This window comes from Mytilus californianus, unplaced genomic scaffold (genome assembly GCF_021869535.1).
Source record: "Mytilus californianus isolate M0D057914Y unplaced genomic scaffold, xbMytCali1.0.p SCAF_10, whole genome shotgun sequence".
Classification (NCBI taxonomy): Eukaryota; Metazoa; Mollusca; class Bivalvia; order Mytilida; family Mytilidae; genus Mytilus; species Mytilus californianus.
In genome coordinates, this window is record NW_026262582.1 from 60,871,573 (window position 1) to 60,892,658 (window position 21,086).

A 21,086-nucleotide genomic window follows, 5' to 3' on the forward strand; every position below is an offset into this window, starting at 1 on the left:
TGATAATAGTAAAAATACTCTGCCAAAGATTAACCATAGATTTTGTTATCATTTGCTTCTTGATAAACTATTGTAACAATGTACACATACAATTCGTATAGAGCTGGTAGGTCTTGAAATGTTCCTTGCTGTATTGTAGTTATTTGATTACTGTACAAATGCCTGAAACAAAATAATAGTAATGTTAAGTATATTTTACACTAAAGATATTGTTTACTAACATTGATAAATATAGATTTCTAAAATATTGGTGTTACCCTAACGCCAGTCAATAAACCAGATTGAATGTAGGCATGTATATATAATATATAAACATATGTATATATAAGCGTTTCTGGTTTTTTATCATTGACAAGTTAGCTAAATATTTGTTTATAGGTGATTTTGATTGAAGAATTTGTTTAAATGTATACATTTCAAATTATTCTCGGCAATCCCTGAGGTGTCTATTAATGTCCTTATATGTCGTTTGAGTTATCAAAACCTTTAGAAAAAATTTCTAACCAGTGCAGTTGAAAGTAAAATCACAAAAATACTGAACTCCGAGGAAAATTCAAAAAGGAAAGTCCTTAATCAAATGGCAAAATCAAAAGCTCAAACACATAAAACGAATGGATAAAAACTGACATATAACATCAGCATCCATTCAATCATCACTAGGTCATTCACTCACTTATGAATGCATGAATCTTGACACAGTGCTTTCCGTCAACATTTAAAGTGTGCTGTATAGAATTATGAATAAAAAAAAATATTAAGTATCCGGTTGCCGTCACTATCAATGAATTCACTCTATCACCTTTAAGTTACCGCGTATAACTTACTAATAAAGCTAAAAATTCGAAATTAATTAACCAGATACATAGTTTTACGTTTGAAATATAAATTGTTATTAGAATATCTAATGATTTAATATTTTATATAGTGAAGGTTCATTCCGCTCAAACGGAGTGTGGTGGTTGCATTATGAATAATGGAAAACATGTCAAATGCTGCTTGCCTATTTACTGTTTATATTCAGTCAGCGAAATTTTCCTGATAGTAGAAATGATTTTCACTATATCTGAGGTACACAAGTAACACAAAACAACATCAACCTTTAGTTGCACGTGTGGCACATGTGGTACACCATACTCGTGCGTTTAAATGGATGAATTTAAGCATATGTACCATTCTGTAAAATATCTTATAAGACGAGAACGTCATAATTGCTATTTATATATTTCCTTCATGTGATACAAGAACTATACAACAAGTCGTATAGTGACGTCCTAGTTCAGACTAACACTACATAGAAGACGTATTTCAGCAAATTTATTTACACTAGTCTTGATTGTAACAATCAGTGGTTGATTTCCAAACAATGTATACCACTTGTAAAGTTGGCCGTATTAATCTGTCGGGTTAAATTACACGACCTCATGCAATTGGGACGAGTATGATGATATACTACAAAAGAAATATCGAATCGATTTTATCTTTTTGGTCCGGTTTAATATTGATCAATCCTTAACGTTATGACTTGGACGAAAAGATTTGTGAATCAGCTGACATGAGTGGAAAATCGTTTACAGTGTATATGTACAATAGCCGAGGAAGGAGTATCATTTCTTTTATACTAGCCAATGAAATGCTGTAGAAAAATAGTATGTTCAGTTGATATGGTGATCGTTCATGTTATCAAAGCATAAGAAAATATTAAAAAAGCAGAATCTACTGTACATTTAACTGTATATCTCAATATCATGAGATATATAGATCAAATAACTTTTTATCGTTCTCATGGGATCCGCATGTTGTTGGAATGTGTAAATACCCTGTCATGTCAGGTCTGTGTTTTTGATAGACGTTTTCAATCTGATGAGTTAAGCCCTTTTCAACCCATTTTTATAGTTTGCTCTCATGTTGTACTATAACACCATTGTCCCAGGTTAGGCGCCAGAAAACTACTTTAACCCCACCACATTCTGTATGCATGATTCCAAAGTCAGGAACCTGTAATTCAGTGGTTGTCGTTTGTTTCTGTATATCATATTTGTTTTTCGTTCATTGTATTGTATAAAAATCAGGCCGTTAGTATTCTTGTATGAATTGTGTTACAATTGTTATTTTGGAGTCTTTAATAGCTAACTCTTCGGTATGGTTTTTGCTCATTGTTGATTGACAAACGATGACCTATAGTTGTTAACTTTTATGTCATTTTGTCCTATTGATAACTGTTTTTCTGTACAAATTCTTATGTCGTTTAATGCGTTACCGAACTTATTTTCCTTTTTAAAGAATAAAATAACATTAACTCTTTGCTATAAAGACAATAACACAAACATGTTATCTTTATCGAAATATTTTCCAGAATATCCTGAAGATTTAGACGTTCTTCTTAGACATGAGTTTTACCATATAAAAATCTGCAGTGTATACATAAATGGACGTCGATGACAATTTGCAGAATTTATCACTGAACCTATCACTTTGTTTCTAAGAATAAATATTTTCTTTGAGAGTATTAAGTTATCCTATCAAGTCACCAATGATTACTCTTTACGACGGCAGAACTTCATAGATTCGTAATCGTTGGTATTAGTAATCATACTCTGCTACTGATTAACCGTAGATTTTGTTATCATTTGCTTCGTGACAAAAATATTGTAACAATGTATACATACAGATCGATTAGCGCTGGTAGGTCTTGAAATGCTCCTTGCTGTATTGTAGATATTTGATTGCTGAACAAATGCCTAAAACAAAACAATGGTAATGTTCAATATATTTTACACTAAAAACATATTATTATCATTGATAGATACAGATTGATAAAATGTAGGATACATATCATATAAGGATATTTGTGTGACCCGGAAGCCAGTCAATAAATAAGATTAAATGTAAGCATTAGTAGTTTATATAATACAGATACGATGGATAAGATTTGATTCTTTAAAAAGAAACCATGAAACCGAAAGGTTTCTGTTTTTTTTAATTATTGAAAAGTCAGTTAAATATTTGTTTTAGTTCACTGCGATTTAAGAAATAAAACTTAGTGTATACATTTTAGAATAGTATTGGCAACCACTGAGGTTTCTATAACAGTCCTTACATGTCGTTTGAGACATAAATATTTTTTGAAAATAAATTTAAGCATACGAAATCACATAGAAGTGCAACAGAAAACAACAGCCATCCAATTGTCACTTGCTCATTCACTCACTTACGAATGCATGAATCTGATGAAATTCCATAGATATCTAAAGTATGCTGTTTAGAATTATGAATAAAACACCTATCCAGTTGCTCTCCTTATCAATTAATTCACTCAATCGTCTTCAAGTTATTATGGATTACTCACTAATGAAGCACAAATTCCAGTAAACTGATATAAGTTATGAAATGCGCAAAAATAATAAAGAAAACCATTCGTGTCGTATTTGTAACTGTAAATCAGAGTTCTCATTATCAATAAAATGTGAGGGTAAATAAAATCAATTAATAAAAGCAATTTTACATTTAAATTGATCAAAAGTATAATTAAAAAAAGAGATAAACATATATTACGATATTGGAAATCTAATATCCAAACGACATAAACTTTATTACACACCTATGAATTGCTTTGAATTAGCATTCTTTAAATGTAAGATTTTTTATGTTTTTTTTTGGTTATTTTTTTTTATGGACTAATTTAAATTTATAAGCTTGTACAGTTGCGTATCTAATAAACAAGCTTTATACAACATACGTTAAATAAAGGCAATAGTAGTATACCGCTGTTCAATAGTTATAGATCGATTTAACTGAAACAAATCCGGGTCACAAACCAACACCGAGGGAAACATATCAACTATAAGAGAAAAACAACGAAACAACAGATACACTGAACTGCTACAAAAACAAACGGCAATATACATAGAAACGGACTATTTGATAACTACTGCAATATTCCTGACTTGGTACAGGATATTTTAAGAAAACATGGTGGGTTGAACTTAGTTTTATGACCAGCCAAACCTCCCGCTTATATGGCAATGTAAAAAATACAGCTAAAATGAAAACATTACGTGAGAGGAATGCAGTACAAATACAAGCAAGAATACTCAGGACAGAGAAATACATAAATAAACAATATAATAGTACACTACAACATGTAAACCAAAGAAAAACAACGGACACCTCCAATGAAAACCACAATAAAATTATGGTTTGTGCGTCAAACGAATGTATCAACGCCACAAAAAAAGACGTCACAAGTAAATTTCTGAAAATAGATAGTAAAATTGAGATTAAGTTTGTAATGGTGTTTTTTTATGTATTTTCTAACCATTACAAGAATATCAATATAGAATTGTGTTAGAAATGGTTTATTTTCTTACCATGTCGGACATACATATAGAAAATAAAAATAAAAAACACGTTAAAGCGTTTGTTCAAAATTGTCGATCACACATTTTCAAACCAAACAAAAAATCATTCTATAATAAACGTTCAACTTATTATTTTCAGAATTAAAATGTTCAAAGAAAGCCGAAAGATATCAAAGGGACATTCAATTTCATAAGATGAATATAAACAAACAGTCAAACAGACATACAACAGTACATAAAACACAATTTAGAAAACTAAAGACTGGGCAACACTAGCCCAACTCAAAACTGGCGGTGATCTCAGATTCTCAGGAACGGTAAGCAGATCCTCCTGCACAGTGGTACCCGTCGTGTTGCTCATATATGTACAAACCCATTGATAAGTATAATTCGGTAGGTCACATAAAAAAATTGTCATCGCAAATTGAGTTGTTGAAACAATAGAAATTAATCATTTAAAAGTGAAAAACACCCAAGTTTCATTATATAAAAGACGAAATTTAGGATACTAGTATACGGTTCGCCTACGAGTTCGAGGATGCAAGTTGTCCCTCTTCCGAGAGGCAACGGGGTCATGCAGTCGGTAATAAGACTTCGTTTAGGTGTATATATAAGGTATTTGTATTACGTACGTCAAATATCAAGAATTCTCTAAATTATGAAATCATTTATAATATTTGTACTTACAGATATTTTAAGTTAGTGAGATTTTCAAAAGTGTCTTCCCTGACAAATGTCAGATTGTTTCCATTCAAACTTCTTGAAAAAAATAGTACACACTAAAGTATCATGACTGTAATATCTATATATGCGTTACATTATAAATCAAACTGTCATACATATAAACAGTATACATATATTTCAGATGTTGTATATTATGGCCAAATGGTAAAATTTAAATGTACAAAAAATTTCAGGTTTATTTTCATAGATGCATCAGTTATTTATTTGTTTTTTTAATGATTTTGATTCCATAAATAACATAAACAGTACGACCCGTGACATTCCTATATAATTGTCGACGATAAATCTATGGTGACCATGATGGCCCTATATGTCAAACAAATATTCACCTTCTGTTTGATTATTAACAAGGTAATTGTTGGATTTAATTTCACCAGTCAAGCGTACAGGTACGTGCCAATTGTACCAGGTGAATAATTCAAATACATAAAGTAACAGGTGAGGTGTAATAGTTCAGGCAGATCAGGTAAATTTTAATTTAATCTATGTTCAAGGTGTCACAGTTGATGTGTTTTTACATAATTGTACATAAGATGTTATCATAATAATAAATTTCTAAATCAGCACATCAATTTGAATTAACATCTTTTCAGGTCTGTCTTGCGAAGGTGTTTGAACAGCGGTATACTACTGTTGTCTTTATTTACATATTAGCCAAACATTATGTTTTCTCGAATTATACAGTCGATATAAAAATATATTAAAAAAAATTATTGCAGTCATAAAGAAAAATATTATCTACAAAAATTGAGTTTTGAGATGACAGAAAACTTCGTAACCATGCGCTAATTAATAGACTTTAGGACAAAAACTTTCATAGTATATGCGTTCATTTGAATTTAAAAAACACGAATGAATAAGATATATTTCATGTTATTTTCGGTATAATAAACTGAAAACAATAACGTTTAATTGTTTTTGATAAATGCAGAGTTCCTTAATAATAATTCCATAAAACAATTGAGTTATTTTCTTATACATTTATACATGTTATAGTTATTTAACTGATGTAAATAATTTAGTTTTCATATTTCTCTTAAATAATTTGAGTTCATTTCTTGTACATCTTAATTGCCTGGTCAACCCTTTATCTGGAGATTTTTCTTACGCATGTAGATCAGATAGTATGTAGTTGAAGTACGGAAGGGGCAATTGTTATTTTTTTTAACTATTTCATATTTCTCATACATGTTAATGTTAACGGTTAAACCCCTTTGATACTGTTTATCAAAAATACGTTTTGTTTGAAAGACATGTTCATGATTGTTCTTGCAGTTTATTAACAAAACCATCGAGTATATAAAAACATCAGTATACTAGTTCTGTATAACTAATTGACATTATTCATAATCTAAACCGATTTTTGGTTTAGTGTATATTTGTGTAAACAAAATTAACAATTGCAAAAAAAAACATTTTTAAAGTTTTAAGTGTTTGTTTTAGACTATTGTCTGTCAATGATTAATTTTCTGTAGTTTTGTCTTTATTATTAACTCCTACGCAAATGACGTTATACATGTTATTTAAGTGCCTCCTAGCAAATGACAGCTTTTATTATGGCTTCAATTTTATGTTGTGTCTAAAGATTAAAACGTCGCTGATTTAATCACAATTGCCGATTAAAAAAATACTGACTGATTGATCAAATTATGCATCTGTTAACCAGTGAATCAATTTATTAGGGACATTTAAAAAATAAATACACTAAGCTAAAATGATAGTTGGTCACTTTATTTTCATTGCGACTCATCAGTGAGCTTGCTGTGTACTTGGTTTCGTAAATTATTCTCTTTACCGTAGTGTAAGACAAAATTGACCCTTACGTACAGGTTCAGGCCGAACATCAGTTGCAGAGATGGACCGTAGGTCGGCTAATGCTGATCTAATTGTTGAAACCGTCAGTAACATTTTGGAACCTATTGAAATTATTGTTCGGTTTGTCTAAAATATCCACTGACTTGTACTTTGATATGAAATGGCGAACTATTCTCCAGTTTATACCTATTCCATGTTGATTTGATACATAGCGGACTATGGCCCTTATGTTCCAATTTGGCGGTACAGGGTCTCTATTTCTAGTCTATGTAAGTGACTCAAATTAAACTACTCGAGAGGAGTTTGTTCAAACTATGACTGAACTTTTTCGGCTCCTTACTTGAAATCTCTTCAAAAAAGTAAAATGTATGACAGTCGTTTAAAATTCCATTATATTGACAACATATATGAACAAAATAAACATCTTAATATGTAAAAATGTCAACAATTGGGTACAGCAGTCAATAAATAGCAATAAAAGTGACACCTAGAATACTGTCAATTCAGAAATTAATGCGAGGTTTTTATGAATGCAAATAATAATACCTGGTTGAGTATCGCAAAAAAAAAATATGCATTCTGATAACATGGATAACTGAGACATAGATCTGTATTTAGATTTTTTTCGAAATCGCAATGATTAAACTTGCTTGTTTGTCCATTCTTGACAAATCGCAATAACGAATGCACTCAATAATTTTGGAATTTACAGTAAACATCAACGAAAACGATGTTTTACACTGGTTTTCGGTGCCAGTATTTATCTTCTTTTGAAAGCAGATGTAATATTCATGATTTAAGTGTCATAACTAGAGCTGTCAAATATAAATATAAATACACACACACTTCAATATACTCGCACTAACAAATTATAAGGTGTAAAAAAACGAGTTTTCAACGTTTCACAATTTTCTTATATAAGATGTCTTAGGTTCTACAGTATCAAGTGTATTCATTTTTCTTTTACATGTATCTAAACATTTTTGTTTTAATTTTGCCAATTATTCTCAATTCTTTCTCACTTAACTCCCATTTTATCCTTATATAAAAAAATGACATGTAACATGATGAAAAAATATTTAACGGTAATACATTTGTACATATACATCAAAGAGTCATTCAATACGTCCTGTGTTTAGATAAGCATCATTGTTTTTTTTTTTTTGCATTAGCTGTACATTTTTTTGAAACTATTTTTATAACAATCGAGCTTAACTTGCTGGTTTCACAATGTTCTGGGAATCTGTTTGGGTGGCTTGGGTTTTTTCAATCCAATATTCTTTACATTTTCAAACCATTTTTGCTACTCTTTATAAATTTTGAGAATTATTCCCTATTTTTTGTATTTGAGCATCCAATTTATCTCTATAATTTATTTTTTATGGCTTTTTATTTCTATTTTTTATTTGTTTTGCATTTTTTTTCTTTAGTATTGGCCCAGTACTCTCTATTCTGTAAATTCCACCAGACCCTTACATTCTGATTTGAAATCACAAAGGCTTTATAAGGTATATTTATTTCTGTGTCTACAAATGCTATTGTCCTAACTTTATGAATTAGAGATCATTATCGTCAATGTCGTTTCTGCATAGAGACAATTTTAAATGCTCATCTTAGATAAATCAAAGATACCAAAGGAACATCGTAAGTCGAAAATAGACTGACAACGCCAAAACTGGAAGCTATTAACACGGACAAAAAATAAAAAGACACACAACACAACAAAGAAAACTAAAGACTGAGCAACATGAACGCCACCAAAAAACTGGGGTGATCTCAGGTGCTCCGAAGGGTAAGCAGATCTTGCTCCACATGTGGCACTCGTCCTGTTGCTCATGTTAATACAAACCCGGTGATAAGTCTAATTCGTGAGATCACATCCGGGGAAAAAGGGACAGGATTGTAGTTACGACAATAGGAACATATTCGTTGTCATCTGTGTAACGGATATTCAATAACGGTCAACCAACTCGTGATGGCGTCCGTAAAATTTACGAAGGGGTGATTTCAACTTCACTAATTGGACTTTTTGATTTAATAGCTTCCTTGTGAGCAGCAACACCCTATCAGGGAAATCATGATAGGAAATACAAGTCGTATCAACAGGGAGATATATACTCAACATATAAGTTTACAATTGGGATGCTGATTACTATCATCATCGTGCTTTTCTATACCATCTTCATTGATAATAAATTATCGAATTCAGACACATATGTTAATCACTCAAATAAAATTGTTGCCATTACATAATGCATACCAAACTCTGTAGAATTTTCTATAGGATGTTGTTTTAACCCATAAGTAGTGTTCGTGCTATTTCACGGATCAGCTTGCTAGGCATGTACACATATTGATGCCAATTGCTTCAAACATTTATCATAATTATTAGACCAATTAATCTGCAGACAAGTTCATAATGTACAAAACTTATCTAATTTCCATAATATAATTTAGAAGTTTCCATTTTGACCCAATCAGATTTTCTTAGCAAAACGAAAATACAACCCTACCTAGCTACAGTCTGATAGATATAGATGCATTTTTCTTTGTTATCATAATTAAATATGTTAACAAAAATGACTGCCAGAAATGAGACTAAAGAAAAAGGCCATTTCTTATTCAAATGGGGTAGCCGAGACTGGATTACTTGTTGTACCGATATCAAAATTTGAGACCACTACAATACAGTTTGAGGTGATTCAAAGAAAAGAAGACTTTAAAATTAGTATTTGCTGCTTCTCCACTAAACACGCGGCATTAATTAGTAAAATAAAAGACTGGTCGGCTCATAGTCAGAATAAGGTGTCCTGGTAAGGTTATCTTGTGAACTAGAACGTTAAAAATCCGGCTCGACGTGTCGGTCTAGTACAAAGAAGGTATCATATTCATAAAAGCTTTTTGTGCTTCTTTGTTAAATGTTTGTTTGTTTTGAGATTGTGACACAGTGATGACTGCTGTACCCATATTTTGACAATGTTACCTATTATGTCTGTTTTGTTCACACATTGTTGTAAATATAATGGAATTTGATGCGACTGTCAAAAAAGTGAGAGGTTTAGCGCTATAAAACCAGGTTCAATCCACCATTTTCTACATTTGATAATGCCTGTAGCAAGTCAGGAATATGACAGTTGTTGTCCATTCGTTTGATGTGTTTTAATAACTTTGACCATAGGCAAAAGTAATTTACCGATGTTTATACAGTCCACGGCTGTGCAGCATATTTTCAACATGTATATGACTCGAAATTCTAACAGTATAAAATTATTCTAAAATCCTGTACTACCCCTCCTCTCACTTTGGGTCTTCTTCAGAATTCAATTTGGTCGCTATCCATGCGTATTTATATTGGTAACATTCACAAGTTGTGTCTATGAGATGAAATATAGAGATCATATCAGGGAATCAGTCGTTAAACAAAACAAAATATCTATGAGTATTATATATCTCCCCAAGAGAAGCGTGGTTTGTGAAACAGTTGTATTTTCAAAATGCAACCATTAGGGCAATGGAAAGCTGTCACGTTGGTTAATTAACTAAAAACATTTTTATGCAGGTATAAAATTTTCTCTAAAACAGCTTGATTAATTTGCTTGATTAATAGCTATATTGATTATGCAATTCAAATTCCTAACGAAGAGTTTAAATCATTACAGATAGAGCGGGTATATATCTTTTGTAATTTTGATAAAATTTGATCCGAAAGTAGTACTCCACGCTATAAAATATTTTAGAGATAGAGTAGGTGCGATTTTTTAAATTTGTATTTATTTTCTACAACAACAAAAAATGCACTACGAGATATCTGTGCTCTCGAGCATGAGAGAGGAATTCTGTGAAGAACAGGATTTCATTCTTCTTTTTTTTTAAGAAATTCGGTATAAGTATCCCATTTTCGCATTTTATTGGCAAAATAAGCATTGTGCAGCTGTTTCCATTTTAATGCCTTAGTGACATGCTGATGTTCTATCCAACAGGTTTAAAATTTGTGTTTCTATACTTATTTTAAGTTTTCTGAATTATTTGTGAACTCTCAATCTAGAGGGAAGTATATTTTCACAGAAAATAGAACAAAGTAGCAAATATTTATTTCCTATATCTTCTGTATGCATTTGCATACGTAAATATGTGTTACGGCCTAAATTGACCAAAAGTAATTTTAGTTTTACATGGCCTAAGACCATTTAATACGCATGTAGTATGATATGTATAACTTTTCTTTCTAACCGAAGTACATGTACATTTTTATGTCTGAAAGAATTATTTATTACAAAACAACTCAAAAAAAATATTTATTAGTAAACAAAAATTGCATGTTCATATTAGGCCTCGATTCATTCAAAAATCATTATTTTCAAACACAGCCTAATATAGATTTTTCTAACTCCTGAATCATTGTAATAAATCTGATATATCAAATGACTGTTCTGTTGATTTTAATACACGATATCTTATATAAAATGACATTGAAAAAAGAAAAGTGTTGCAATATTTAAATATTTTCGACCCAAATCGTGATAGTTAAATTTGTTTGATTTAGCCGTCAAAAATAAACAAACAAAGTTAAATTGACAATTTTGCCTATAATACATTGCATATTTCAATGAAGCTTTTTCAACTGTATTATAATTCCCTACGACACGGTCAAGCCAAATTTTTGTAAGTTTGGTCCAGTTTTTCCATCCTATGCTGTCCTGGGACACAGTTATCGTCCTTTGATTTTCTTTGTCTACACCTTAAGTCCCTAATGTGGATAGTGTATAACTTGCACATTGTTTTTCATGCCCCTTCCAAATCCATTCCTAGATATGTTGTGCATAAAAAAGTAAATATAAAGTTACGGGTATAAAAAAATGAGTCATGAAATTTTAGTTAAAGTAATAATTTGGTCAAGTAGAAAAGGGATAAACATATTAGTAATTCTGAAGCTTTGAAACTGAATTATAGACATCATTTTCATAGAATTGTCCATATTTTGAGTTAGATCTGCAGACTTTTCTATAATTATGATACAGTTTACCCGAAAGTAATACATTACACTGTAGAAACCTTTTAAAGATACAGCTTTTGTGATATTTTTTATTTGTATTTATTGTCTAAAAGAAATGCACTATGAAATAATTGTGTTCTCGGGTAAATAACGAATTTAATAATCTGACATAAAGAAATGTGTCTTTGTTGAAGTAGTTATTTGTTTTTGTGGTGATTAGCATTATGTTACAATGTTTTCGGCTGTATCCCAATTTTTGACATTTTTACCTATTATGTCTGTTTGTTTTGCTCACACATTGCAGTCAATATAATGGAATTCTATGCGACTGTCATACAAGTGAGAGGTTTAGCTAGCTATAAAACCAGGTTTAACCCACCATTTTCTACATTAGGAAATGCCTGTACCAAGTCACGAATATGACAGTTGTTGTCCATTCGTTTCAACAAGAAACAAGACTAAAAGAGGGACGAAAGATACCAGAGGGACAGTCAAACTCATAGATCGAAAACAAACTGACAACGCCATGGCCAAAAATAAAAAGACAAACAGACAACTGATAGTACAGATGACACAACATAGAAAACTAAAGACTCAGCAACACGAACCCCACCAAAAACTGGGGATGAGGAAGGATAAACAATGAGGTTGAATCAGAACTAACAAAGGATAGAAATTTTTTACTTGGGCAGGCGCATAAAAACGACGGGACTAAACATGCTTAGTGAGACCTCAACCCTATACCTCTAGCCAATGTAAAATAAACAAACACACAGGAATACGCACAGCTAGTAAACCTCATTTCAAAGGAAGTTCAAGTCCGTGGTTAAAATAGGTAACAGAAGAAACTAGGCAAATTGAAGATGATAACATAAATTAACAAAGGACTACTAGAAGTTACTGACATGCCAGCTCCAGACCTCAATTAAACTGATTGAAATATTTTATGTCTTCATCATATGCAAATCAATCACAATCCTGTTAGGGGTTCAGTATCATACCATCATAAATCATATGAGAAAATTATAACCCATATCATGCCGAAAACTACTTTTTGAATAAATATTTTATTTCCGATGCAAAGACACTATAAGTGAATCAATATCAATTCCAAAAAATGCCATCGTTAATGACTTGACAACAGTATCGTAACTATATTCCTTCTGAATAAGTCTATATTTCAAGGGTTGGCTAGGTTTTCTAGTGAATGACGACATTGTTGTGCGTTGTATAGAATATTACCATAACAGATGAGATGTGAAATACCTGAACGTATAAGATGTCTACAATTTATTTATATTTACGAATGTTGTCCTTGTACCGATGATAAAATTGAGTAAAAGTTTTAACAAGTTTGTGATATCAAACATGTCAAAACCTCTGGTGTAATATTTGTTTAGTATTACAGATATTTCTTACTTTAAAATCAAATAAGTTGTTACATACAAGAGCGAATCGACCAAGTTGAGATACATAAACACTATAAGATGGTGCAAAGGGAACGTCGCCATCTACAAACGAATAATTAACAGCAGGAATGAATAATCATCTCTTTGATCGTAAAATTTAGTATTAAACTTCCCTATAAAGATATAGCTATACAATCATGTACCTTTAGTATATAAGAACATCTATATAAAACTTCGTCAACCGTAAGGGGCGTAACTCCGAGTATCATTCATGAATACAGAACACGACTGAACATGATCTGACAACTATAAAAAAGAAGATTATGTATGAGCGGTTCTGAACGTATCTGAATCGAACGTAGGAACAATAATTCTTGTTTATGTTTACATGTGTTATCAGATTTTAAATGCCTACAGTCACTATCGATAAGAAAGGCGACAGAAGATACGAAAAAGGTATGAACGTATTTCTCTTGCGGACAGTTAAGTCGATTAAGACTTCATTATACCGATGTCCCGGTTTCCGACCGAATTTGTACAAGTGAGAGCAAAAACCTCTTACCCTTCTGGAGCACCTGAGTTTATCCTGTTTTTTTTTTCGGAAATCTTGAAGAGGCATTAGCTACGAGATAAAAAAAAATAATATTTTTTTTTCTGTTCTATCATTAATGAAAGTGAAATAATAATTCGCTTTTAGCAGCCAGTTTAGTTCAATTTTGTCAAAATAACCTAAGAAACATCGAAGATGAATTATTCATTTGCAAGTGAATGATTCAACCTCATTGAATCTGTATTCATATGACCTTCAATTTAACATATTAGCTAGAGATTGGTTACGCATTATGAGCTATGTTAGGTCATTAAAAGGAAAATAATATCAACATTCAAAGTGAAACAAAGGTGACTATTTCGTTGACATATTGATCCACACTCATTCTTATACAGGTAAAAACGATGATTAACATATTTTTTTAACCTATAACATAAAAATCAAACAGACCTAGAACAATTCAATTGCACGAGGTCGCTATCTATTTATACTTATTTTTATGTTTATATCGGGTTATATGACCATCGGCAGTCTTCGGAGGTCATGTCGATGGTTAATTAAATGGCGTCCAGACTAAAATACACACGAAATGATGATATATATTATCGAGTCCATGCATTGTTCCTTGTTTATTTATATATAAGTTTTAGTATGTTATAAATCAAATATGAGAATTTGAGTCAGATCGTTGAACAAGATTTTGACAGCTAATGGCCCTTTTGGTATTTTGTGTAAATTTTGTAGAAAGTTGTTTGTCTATTAGTTGTATTGTTTTTTCATTGCGTTGTCTGATTTTATTGCCTCATTATTTTGATTACCCCTTGGTATCTCCCCCTCATTTGAATACTTAGACGTTAAGTGTCGGTATAATCAATATATTTGTGCTAAAGCGCATGTCCAAAATATGATTCACGTGCACTGAAACTAATAGCATAGTTTATATTATACCATTTTACTATATAAATAAACTAAAAACTAAAATGTTACTACTCACAATATGGTTGTCGAATTGGGAATTTCAGACGGCACTGTTGCTAGATTTCTATTCTTACAATCAACTGTCGTGTCCGTGCAACTACATACAAGTGGACACCCATTGGCTGTACTTTTCAAAACAGTGCATATAATAAACACAATTATACGGTGCATTGTCTCCTACAATATACCTGCAAAAACAATTGCAATCTTAGGGGTATTATGTTAAATAAAAGATGTAGTGAAGGTGTTGTCAAAAATACTAAAATGTCACCAAACCACTCCAGGTATTTTTGTATGTGCAACATAATCTATATTTTTCAACAATTATATAAAAAGCAGCATATTTGAATAACAAAAAGGTTACACTTGTCGAACAACCGTTTGAAATATATTTCAACTTCAATCTTGAACTACACCAATACGTTCGGGTCATTTATGCATTTTTTTTATAATTTAGTCATAATTTGTAATTACTAATGTTTCACTTAACCAGATTTAATTCCTTTTTATACCCCACGCAACGAGTTGCGGAGGGTTTAATGTTTTTGACCCGTCCGTCCGTCCGTCCGTCCGTCCGTCTGTCCGTCTGTCTGTCCGTCCGTCAGTCCGTCAGTCCTGTTTCTTGTCATCGCAACTCCTCTCAAACCACACAACAGAATTTCACGAAACCTTTTTAGATAATAAGGACATACTATGTAGTTGTGCATATCGACAGGAAATTACGATTCAATTCTTTTTTTAGGAGTTACGCCCCTTTGAACTTATTTACTTTAATGTACTACTGCAACAGTTTGTCATCGCAACTCCTCTCAAACCACACAACAGAATTTCCTGAAACCGTTTCAGATAATAAGGACATACTACGTAGATGTGCATATCGACAGGAAATTACGATTCATTTTTTTTCCAGGAGTTACGCCCCTTTGAACTTATTTGCCCAATATACTACTGCAACCTTTTGTCATCGCAACTCCTCTCAAACCACACAACAGAATTTTGTGAAATCTTTTCAGATAATAAGGATATACTACGTAGATGTGCATATCGACAGGAAATTACGATTCAATTTTTTTTCCAGGAGTTACGCCCCTTTGAACTTGTTTCCCAATATACTACTGCAATCTTTTGTCATCGCAACTCCTCTCAAACCACACAACAGAATTTCATGAAACCTTTTCAGATAATGAGGACATACTACGTAGATGTGCATATCGACAGGAAATTACGATTCATTTTTTTTTTCAGGAGTTACGCCCCTTTGAACTTATTTGCCCAATATACTACTGTAACCTTTTGTCATCGCAACTCCTCTCAAAACACACAACATAATTTTGTGAAACCTTTTCAGATAATAAGAATATACTACGTAGATGTGCATATCGACAGGAAATTACGATTCAATTTTTTTTCCAGGAGTTACGCCCCTTCGAACTTGTTTGCCCAATATACTACTGCAACCTTTTGTCATCGCAACTCCTCTCAAACCACACAACAGAATTTCATGAAACCTTTTCAGATAATAAAGACATACTACGTAGATGTGCATATCGACAGGAAATTACTGTTCAATTTTTTTCCAGGAGTTACGCCCCTTTGAACTTATTTGCCCAATATACTACTGCAACCTTTTGTCATCGCAACTCCTCTCAAACCACACAACAGAATTTCATGAAACCTTTTCAGATAATAAGGACATACTACGTAGATGTGCATATCGACAGGAAATTACTGTTCAATTTTTTTCCAGGAGTTACGCCCCTTTGAACTTATTTGCCCAATATACTACTGCAACCTTTTGTCATCGCAACTCCTCTCAAACCACACAACAGAATTTCATGAAACCTTTTCAGATAATAAGGACATACTACGTAGATGTGCATATCGACAGGAAATTACGATTCATTTTTTTTTTCAAGGAGTTACGCCCCTTTGAACATATTTGCCCAATATACTGCTGCAATCTTTTGTCATCGCAACTTCTCTCAAACCACAATACAGAATTTCATGAAACCTTTATAGATAATAAGGACATACTACGTAGATGTGCATATCGACAGGAAATTACGATTCAATTTTTTTCCAGGAGTTACGCCCCTTTGAACTTATTTGCCCAATATACTACTGCAACCTTTTGTCATCGCAACTCCTCTCAAACCATACAACAGAATTTCATGAAACTGTGTAGAAAATAAGGACATACTATGTAGATGTGCATATTGACAGGAAATTATGATTCAATTTTTTTTTCTGATACAATTTTTTTTTCTTACACTTTTCCAATGACAATGTGGGGACGTGGGGTATATGAGCGCGCTCACTAATGTTCTTTCATTTCGTCATTACCGATTTTGTTTTTCCAAATCATATTCATCATTCTAATTTGTGGAAAAACGTTTCAAAAAGACAAAAAATACTATGGGGTTATAAAAAATTACAGATTGAAGCAAAACAGACACACTATGGTAAAATGGAAAACCACAAAAGTCCACAATACACTTAAATCAACTACCGTGCTAAAACGAGATACACGAAATACCCGACAATCGTGATACAACAAGGTTTGTTATACGACAAAAAAGAAAATAACCTTGAAATGCACTAGTTGCATTCCGTCAAAAAATACTATCATCTGAACATTTATAATATTTACTCCTCTAGTTTCTTGACATTTGTGCAGCAGGAAAGCAGATGTTTTCATAAATTTGTTTAGAATACTAGTTATCATGGTTATTTATTATATAGATGATGGTAATTTATGTAAATTTTAGATCTCGCATGTGAAACAACTCGTTCATGAGACTTTTCCCGCTATTTTCAGATCACGACAGGTATGTTCCAATTATTTGTACTGTCACTTAATGTTTGTTTTTGTTGCACTTCAGTGTTCCTGTTGTTCCTTTGTCGTCCTCTTATAGTTGATGTGTTCCCCTCGATTTTGGTTTTTAACCCGGAATTGTTTTTCTCTAAATTAATTTGTGACTTTGAACACCGGTATACTACTGTTGCCTTTATTTAATGTTGTCATTTTAGCGGTATTTTAACATTGCCATACAAATAAAGGCAACAGTAGTATACCGCTGTTCAATAGTCATAAATGGATTAAGCGAAAACAAATCCGGGTCACAAATCAAAACGAACTATTCGATAACAACTGCCATATGCTTGACATGGTACATGACATTTTAAGAAAAAATGGTGGGTTGAACCTTGTTTTATGGCTATATATCTTTGAGGTTTTTGTGTGCGGGTAAGCCATGACAGAAGGTGATAGAATCTCTTTTAAGGAAGGATCATTTTCAATAAGACGCGAGTATTTGTGGACAATAGATGAAAGATATTCATCCAAAGTATCTAAACACGAGACATCGAAAATAGGAGATTATAAACCATGCGGAAGAGTCAACTGTAAGAGTTGCACAGTCGCTAACATTGAAACCCAATTCGTCCTAACAATCACAAAAAATGAATACAACATATCTTTTACATCCAATTGCAAAACGCAAAATTGTATTTATGTTCTAACGTGTGAAACTTGCACGATGTAATATGTTGGTGAAACAGAAATTCTGTCTATTCTAAATTTGTTAGCTGTATGTAATAACTCAGCGCTAGGAAAATACATGTGTACTTTAAAATAAATCAATACGTATGTGAATACGAAAGCCGACGTAGAGTACCTAATCTCTCTGAATCCAAAAAGAGCCATGACTACGACAGCCGAGAACATGGAGAAGGATCATTCATAATTCAAAATTCAATATTCTACATTCTAAATTCAGAACTCGCAAATCAAGAAATATAATCTTGTTTTATTGCAGTTGAAATCCAAACACAACAAATGTTATCTTAAATTTACCGTCAGACGTCCATTACTAGACTAGAAATGGACTTCTGATACCGTAGATTAATGATTGTAGTCAATAATTTACAACAAAATATTTGGGGTTCAGGTTGCTAGGGTGGTTGCTATTGAAATCAAAATGTGTCATTTTTTGGGGGTTTTTTTCTTCAGAAATTCGACCATGTTATTCAAGAAGAGGGGCGAAAGATACCAGAGGGACAGTCAAACTCATAGATCGAAAATATGATAACATTTGTTGTGTTTGGATTATATTTCTTGATTTGCGAGTTCTGAATTTAGATTCAGAGAGATAGGTACTCTACGTCGGCTTTCGTATTCACATACGTATTGATTTTTTTTAAAGTACACATGTATTTTCCTAGCGCGGAGTTATTACATACAGCTAACAAATTTAAAATAGACCGAATTTCTGTTTAGATAACACATTAAGATTACCCGAAAACAGTAATTACTAATGAATGACTATGATGTGAAAACTATTGAGCATTAATTGAAATGAAATTTAACCCAAAGTCAAAGGTCATATAATAGAAAGAAGCAAACAATACGTGAGGAAATGTTCAGGATGATTAAATTCACTGATTTGTTTACAGGTCAACAGTAAGAAGTCAAGGTCTTGTCAAAAGTGCTTAGCAACAACCCTTATTTGATACAAAAGAACCTCGTAACCATGTTTTGATTCAGGACTGTATGGATTATTACATAGACCGGGATCAGGGGTGACTGTTATCACACTAGTCCATAGCAACCATTCATGTATATTGTAAAAGTGCCTAGCAACCATATATGTATATTGGAAAGCTGCCATGCAACCATTTATTTATACTAGAAAAGTGCCTAGCAACAATATATTTTCGGTTTCATTGAGACAAAAATCAGAAAAAAATTGATTTCAAACATGCAGTTTTCTTTAAATTAGTAATCCCTTTGTAGAACACACATTTATGTACCGAATTGTTGAATTACACCGTCTTGATTGTACACATGCATAACACCTGTAACTAAAGAAATCACTATTTTATCAAAATGCTTATTGTATTTCGATACTATGAGAAGAAAAGTCTTTAATTTGTTCATCAAAAGACACATTTTGTTTTGTGGTTTATAACAGGAGTGATTTATATAATACAGTGTGCAAATGATTACTTGTTTTACTTAGAAATATAATCTTAATACTATAACGATAAAATATTAATATAATTTGCACTAGAATGGAATGTTGTGTACTCTGTTTTCTCTTTTTTTTTGTGAATTATATATTTAATTTCAAATCACCTGGATACATAAACAGTCCAGGACAGCGGACAGAGGGATCCTTGCTTTTATTTTACATATCCTATTTGCCAGGGAAAATACAAATAGGTGAAAATATATACTCTCTATAAAATATATTCAATATAAAAGCCAGCATCTGTTTTCAATTAGTTTTCTACACTCATTGAAAACTTGCATTTCATACAGATTTATCCTTTTTAAATACAATTATAAAAATACATATAACTGTTTTTTGTTTCTAACCATTTGGTCAATAAAGGTGTAAACAATACAATTGACTATTCCGAATAGTTTTTATTTTGTTTGATGTACCGATCATTTTGATGAAACCATTCATATCTTTCTTTAAAATACGGAAGATGGATGTTTCATTCAATGCTGTTTTGTTGAATTTAATGTCGTTCTGACCTTTCCCAAAACTAATTTTTTTTCTGTAAACACTTTAAAATTTCCAATACTTATTTATTTGCGATTTATCATGATCTTGATTATATCCAGTAATCATGTTTTGGACATCAAATTTAAGCGTTATATCTATGCACAGAGATAGCAATCTTTTATTTCTTCAATGAAGTTTTGAATTTTATAACAATAATAGAATAGATGCTCTAGGGATTCAAATAAATTGCCACATAAGTTACATAGGCTATCAAAATTTCGAATTTGGTGCAATTTAAATTCAGTATTTGGCAACTGCATTCGAACTTTGTGTAGGACTTTCTAAAATTCTATATATTAATTTGATATGATTGCTTTTTATTAAACTTTCCAAACTGGTCATTCTGATCCCCCTATGTTTTCATCTAGACAACACACTTTTCTGTTTCAAGGCTGACTTTAGAGCTCCAAACAAAATTCTAGAAAAATTAGTTTATTTCTCTTTTACACTCATCAGATATGCCCCTCATCTCATCGTCGTATCCCAAAATAGGTATTAATTGGGGTTTTTATAATCAATACTTTACCTCTGTGTGAATACACTTTTTTATCTGTATTAATGTTATGACCATGATGCACCAATAAAGCACATGCCATTGGTTCCGCTTGGATTATGAATTTAGAAAATGGCTATATGACATCCTTGTCTTATTGGTCGGGGCCA

The 21,086-nt window shown here is 31.9% G+C and overlaps 1 long non-coding RNA gene across 1 annotated transcript; it reads right to left on the reverse strand.

Moving 5' to 3' along the window:
* Nucleotides 1-15,786: 15,786 nt before the first annotated feature.
* Nucleotides 15,787-16,753, reverse strand: LOC127719098 (uncharacterized). The gene is made up of 2 exons (XR_007990169.1): nucleotides 16,473-16,753; nucleotides 15,787-16,137 (listed from the first exon to the last, which is right to left on the reverse strand). It is a non-coding gene; the product is annotated as an uncharacterized LOC127719098 (long non-coding RNA).
* Between the last annotated feature and the right edge of the window lie 4,333 nt (nucleotides 16,754-21,086).